Source organism: Arachis hypogaea, chromosome 20 (assembly GCF_003086295.3).
Source record: "Arachis hypogaea cultivar Tifrunner chromosome 20, arahy.Tifrunner.gnm2.J5K5, whole genome shotgun sequence".
Lineage (NCBI taxonomy): Eukaryota > Viridiplantae > Streptophyta > Magnoliopsida > Fabales > Fabaceae > Arachis > Arachis hypogaea.
Window position 1 is genome coordinate 24,175,974 of NC_092055.1, and position 6,000 is coordinate 24,181,973.

The 6,000-nt window shown below is 35.1% G+C and overlaps 1 long non-coding RNA gene across 6 annotated transcripts; it reads right to left on the reverse strand.

The window, feature by feature from the left end:
* Positions 1–256: 256 nt before the first annotated feature.
* On the reverse strand, positions 257–2,307 carry LOC112785188 (uncharacterized). 6 transcript variants are annotated; one of them, XR_011878801.1, is made up of 5 exons: positions 2,143–2,307; positions 1,968–2,072; positions 1,615–1,798; positions 830–922; positions 257–587 (listed from the first exon to the last, which is right to left on the reverse strand). It is a non-coding gene; the product is annotated as an uncharacterized lncRNA (long non-coding RNA). The 6 variants fall into 6 exon arrangements; XR_011878800.1 differs by having other exon boundaries at positions 825–922; XR_011878802.1 differs by having other exon boundaries at positions 830–933.
* Positions 2,308–6,000: the final 3,693 nt, after the last annotated feature.

Here is a 6,000-nt window from a genome sequence, read left to right on the forward strand (position 1 = left end):
TTTTCGACGGATTTTCCATCTGTAATTACAGACGAATTTTCTGACGGATTTTCCGTCTGTAATTACAGACGGATTTTCTGACAAATTTTTTGTCTGTAATTTAAACCTTGAAAAATTATCTCACACTCTGAATACAGACAAAAAATCCGTCTGTAAATCAGTCGGTAAAGTAAAATAGAATTTTTTTTATTTTTCCATTGTAAAATGAATACTTTAGGTTTATTTTTTAAATTTCCTCCATCAAACACACTGTAAATTGAAAAAAAAAGGCCAAAAATCATATAGATAAACATAATATTCATTACATGATACCTATAAAATTAGATGTTAAATTTCAACATCATTGGCCAATATCTCACTATCTCAATAAAAAGATACCTGGCCCAAAAAAATAAGATGACCATCCTAATGTTACATGGATCTCTTTCATTAACTGATGTCACAAATTACACTTAACACTTAAAGATGGAATAATCTAAAATATTAATGAATAACCAAATTGCATTGGCAATATCACGCTCCACATTGATTATGAACAAATGCTGTAGAGAATCCCACTCACTCTCAAATGGACTTGGTAGCAAATGCTGTTGAAAGCAAGAAACCCAATAAATAGATACAAATTGAAACTGAAAAAAAAAATCAAAAGAAGAACGAATTTGGCAAGGAATTAAGCTTTGATTATCTATTCAAGAAAATCAGGCAGACTCTTTCATCACAGAAAAATCTGATAAGTTGAAACAACATAAAGCATGGTAAATGTCTTGAGTAACAAGAAACCAAATAACCATGTGGATAAACAGACATAGAAGTGAGAGATATACCTTACCTATGAAAGCAGATGAACTACCAAGCCTTGAGATGTCAACTGCTATATTGGCAGGAGCACCACCAGGAGCTTTCTTGAAAGCAGGTGCTTCAGCTAGTGACACTCTACCCACCGTTAGTACAAAGTCTATTAAATAAAGTCTATTATATACCTTATCTTCCTTTCGCATGTTCAAAAAGATATATTTATTTATTTTACTACTAAATTTTGGTATCAATGTTACTTAAACTGTAGAACTTTGACAAGACAAATACATATGAAATACATCTATCAAATTTAGTCAAGAGAAGCATATTTGGAAACCAAATATAAAATAAAATCTAAAATTTATATTAGAAGAACAATCTGACTATTTTAAGATTAATAACAAATTACCCATGATAATTCTTTTTATTTCTCATAATATTTTTAATTCGATAAGTTAATTAGGAAGAATGCTTAGTCAGCAAGTTGGTTAGCATATGGTTAGAAAACGTGAACCAAGATATTTATTCTGTAGCTAGCTAGATTAGATGGTAGTATAAATAGTTAGTTCCCTTGTACATTTCAGTTTTCTAGTTCATTACTCTATGAATCTAAGAGAATTATTTCTCGCAAGCTCTATTTTTCTCGGCTTCTTCTTGCACTCATGAACTAAATCACTAACATTTTCTCAATTTGCGTAAGATATATAAATGAAGTTATTAGATTATATTTGAAATTGGTACCATAGGAAAATAGTCACATGAATTTGCAAAGCAACAAGATCTTAAGAAACAAAGTAACAAACAGATGGAGTGTGTGACCTGAAGGAATCGGATGGTCAAGTCTCCCCTGGTCTTGGGTTCCAGAAGGCTTTCAACTTCCCTAAAATTGGTGAGGAAAGCCACCGTTCCATCTCTGGTGGAGCCCAACCATGTGCCACCGCCGAGCTCATCCCTTCCGCCCAATATAATGTCGCCGGCCCACCATCCTAACGGCTCTGTGGGCCTATCAACAATAAACAAATGATTTTCATTAGTCACCCAAGTTAAAATCAATCACCCCTAATCTAACCACTTTTGGGTAAAATCACTAATGCAAAGATACAAACGAAAGGACATGACTTCATCCACCACATGATGAAATACAGAAAAATGAAGCTAAGGAAGAAAGGAACCTGGGTTGCCGGGAAGGTTTCTCTTTTTCTTTGATGGTGGCTGTGTAGAAGTGTCAGATGATGTTGGTGGTGGAGTCATGAAGGTTCCAATTTCAGTTATTGTACCTGAGGAAACACTGTTATTACCTTCGTTTGAAGCTAAAGTCAAATTAGACATGTTTTCTTTCACTATTACCACTTGTTGTTGCTGCTGATTTTGTTGTTGTTGGAATATCAAACTCTTCAAGTGTTAAGGGTTGAGATCAATTAAGGGTTAAGAACTTCAGTGTTCATAGTATAGTAGACTAAAGTGGAAGCCAAAAGAGAAAAAACAAAAGATAAGTACCTTCATATGATCTCCAAGGAAGAAATTGCACTGTGTTACATATCTACCACATAAAGTCAAGGCGAAACAAACAATAACAAGATAAATAGATTATAGGGTAAAATATTGTTTTAATTCCTAACGTTTAGTCTAAGTCCTAATTATGTCCCTAATGTTTGAAACCTCCTATTTTTGTCCCAAACGTCTTGTTTTGTTCTATTTTAGTCCTCTGGTCAAAATTAAAATTTTCTCTTCCAGAAACACCCCTTTCTTCCATTATCATCTTCTTCTAGGCAATGATAACAATCATAATTGTGGTGACCGTGGTGGTAGTTGTAGTTATTTGAGAGTGAAATTTGTTGAAGAATAAGAGAAAGAAGAATGTCAATAATCTTTCAAAGACAATTTCAATCAATAATGAAAGGGATGAAATTAGAAGCATACAGAATAAAACAAATAATATATCAAATTAGAATGGAAAAAGAAATTAGTTTTAAATCGTAAATGTGATTTCCATGTTCTCAGAAAAGTATAACCTAACTTTTATGTTTTTGTTTAATGAGAGAATAGAGTAAGAAAACTTGGTGAATGTCACCAACAAGAAATCAAAGAAATTTTAGGTGTCCAAACTCCAAAAGTCATGATGATTCCAATCAAAGTACCAAATATGAAAGGATAGCTCATAACAACTGATATACGTGGTATTTCATAGGAGAAATCAGACAACACATGTTGAATAAATATGAAGCATACCTTCACCTCACCACTATCATCAGCTGCAGCAAGAAATGAGGATTTCAAGTTGCATACAACCTGCAAGACCATAAAAATTTGAACCATAAGGCCACTCTTTAACAAATGAAAGTGCACCTCCAGCTTTTTTTTTTTCTTTTAAAAAAAGAAGAGAGAAAAGAGAGGGGGAAGAAAAGAAAGAAAGAAAGTGCACCTCCATACAAGTAATCAAGGATAGCAGGATCAGTTTGTATTATAGCAGAATGGAAGAATATGCAAGCAAATATTAGTTCAGGTATAATGCTGCAATCCAATTTAACGATTCAATAGTTTTTGTAGATCAAGAAACCACAGAACCAAATTAGTGTTCACAACAATGATTAAAATCCATTTCAAAATCTCATGCAAGAAAACCAAGAGACAAACATGGCATCTCAAACAAACACTACACTTAACATTTCTGAGCTACATGTAGAAGAGAGTGTGAAGTAGTGTCTACAAATACACCACAATTCATTTTATATTAATTTTTCGGTTTACCACTTGTCCAACTAAATGACTTGGCATTTATAAAGCTTAGGAGAATTTGACAAATATTTTCAAGAGAAAACACTAGAATAAGAAACTGATGGAAAAATTATGCATGGTAAATGATGGGATAATTTGTGGAAAAACGAAAAAAAAAATTTCCAAAATACATAAATCTCACCGGCAAGTATACCGGGTCGCATCAAGTAGAGTGAGGTCGATCCCACAGGGATTGATGGATCAAGCAACTTTAGTGGGTGATTAGTTTAGTCAAGCTAACATTGAAGTGAATTGTGTGAAAATGTAACCAACAGAATTTTAAATAACAGGAAATTAAAGTTGCAGAATGTAAATGGGCAAAAACTTAAAGAACAAGCAATGTAAATTACAGAAACTTAAATGACAAGAAATGTAAATTGCATAAAAAGTAAAGGGGGCTGGGTGCTGAAAATTAAAGAAAGCAATGGATCCAAGGCAAGAAAAGTAAATTCAGATTTGCAGCAAGCTCAAAGTTAAAGTGTAGAATGTAAATGTGCAGGAAATGTAAATTGGAAGCAATGCAGTAGAAAGTAAAAATTGCAGAGAAGGAAATTGTAGCAGAAAAGTAAATCAGCAAGAAAACTCAAATTAATTGTGAAATCTAGAAAGACAAGTGAAGATCTCAGGGGCTCAATGAGACTAGAAAACAAGTCTAGATCTCAAGTCCTTCCTTGATCCAATAAAGAACAATTTGCAAAAGAAATGAAGATGAAAGCAGTAAACAGAGTGTTGATTCAAATCCTTAATTCACTGAAATTTTGTAGAAGAAGAACAAGAGAAATCTCAAAGTGAGAATGAAACAGAATTCCTTCAATTCTCAACCCAAGATTCAAAACAAAGAGAAAAACTAAAGAGAGAGAGTTCTCTATTCCTAATGCTCCCTCGTGGAGCCAGCCTCCAATGCTCTCTATTAGAGCCAACATCCTTTCTAAGATGAAAATGATGCCTTATATAGGCTTTTTTACAAAATGAAAATGAAAATGAAAGTGAAATTAAAGACAAATTACAATTAAATGAAATTCCTATTTTATCTATCTCTTGTGCCTTTGAGTGATGATAATGGGCTTTGCTTGCTTTGGATTTGGGTTGAAGATGGCCTCTGTTGATTGCTCTTGGTGTTGGAAAGAAACCCACTTGTGAATCGGGCCATGAACCAGAAAAGCTTGAGTAAAAGTTTGAGGTCAAACTTTTACTCAAACTTTTCATATCAGCTAGCCTTCCTTGCTGCCATCCACGTTTGAGCCAAAGTTTGAGGTCAAACTTTGAGCCAAACGTGGATCCCTCTTGCATGTCTCTTGGGGTACTACTTTGCCCTCTTGTCAAGTTACCAATTTTATGTCCACTATAGACTATTATATATGGTTGGAAAGCTCTGAACGTCAGCTTTCTAACCCAATTAGAATCACCTCAATTGGACATCTACAACTCAAGTTATGCTCCTTTGAAGAGGACAGGGTCGCTGGCTTTGGTGTGCAGCGTTTGAGGCGACGTTTGCCTCAAACGTGGTCGAAAACGCCAGATTTTGGAGGCTCAAACGTATTGTCCACCCCATACTATTATACATTGTTGGAAAGCCCTGAACGTCTACTTTCCAATGCCGTTGGAAGCGCATCATTTGGAGCTCCACAGCTTGAGTTATACTCCGTCGAAGGTGCAGAGGTCAGTTGGCCTCACTGCAGGTTGCCATCATGTTCGTTTATGCACATTTCGGGGTAGTTTTCTCCCTCAATTTTAGTGTCCACCATGCAGTACCATATATTCTTGGAAAGCTCTCGATTCCTACTTTCCATTGCTTTTTGAATCACCTCATTTGGAGCTCTGTAGCTCAAGTTATTCATGTTGGAAGTATACCCCTTCAGGCTGTGTATGTTGTGGCGCCAACGTTTGCCTAAAAGCTTGAGGTCAAACGTTGGCGCAAGCTTTTGCTCTTCTCCAGAGTGTATTTGTTGTGGCGCCAACGTTTGCCTAAAAGCTTGAGGTCAAACGTTGGCGCAAGCTTTTGCTCCATCCAGGGTGAATTCAACTCTTCCAAAAGTTTGAGCTAAAGTTTGAGGCAAGCTTTTGCTCAAGTTTTTTGTTCTCTCTTGCTCTTTGCCATTTCTTCTTTCTTCAACCTTCTTCAAAGCTCTTTTCACCTATCATCAATCAACCAAGCACATCAAAGCTATGCTCAAAATCATGAGATTGTTATTCTTTCATAATATATGACAATTATAGCACAAAATCTCATGAAATTGCATTAATTTATCCAAGGTTGATTGAATCAAAGGAAACATGAAATTCTACCCAATTGGCTTACTTATGGCTCAAGAAAGTGCATAAAACCTATTGAAAACAAAGGAAAAAGCATAGAAAAACATGACATGATGACATGTCATCACAACACCAAACTTAAACCTTGCTTGTCCCCAAGCAAGAAAAGAATCATGC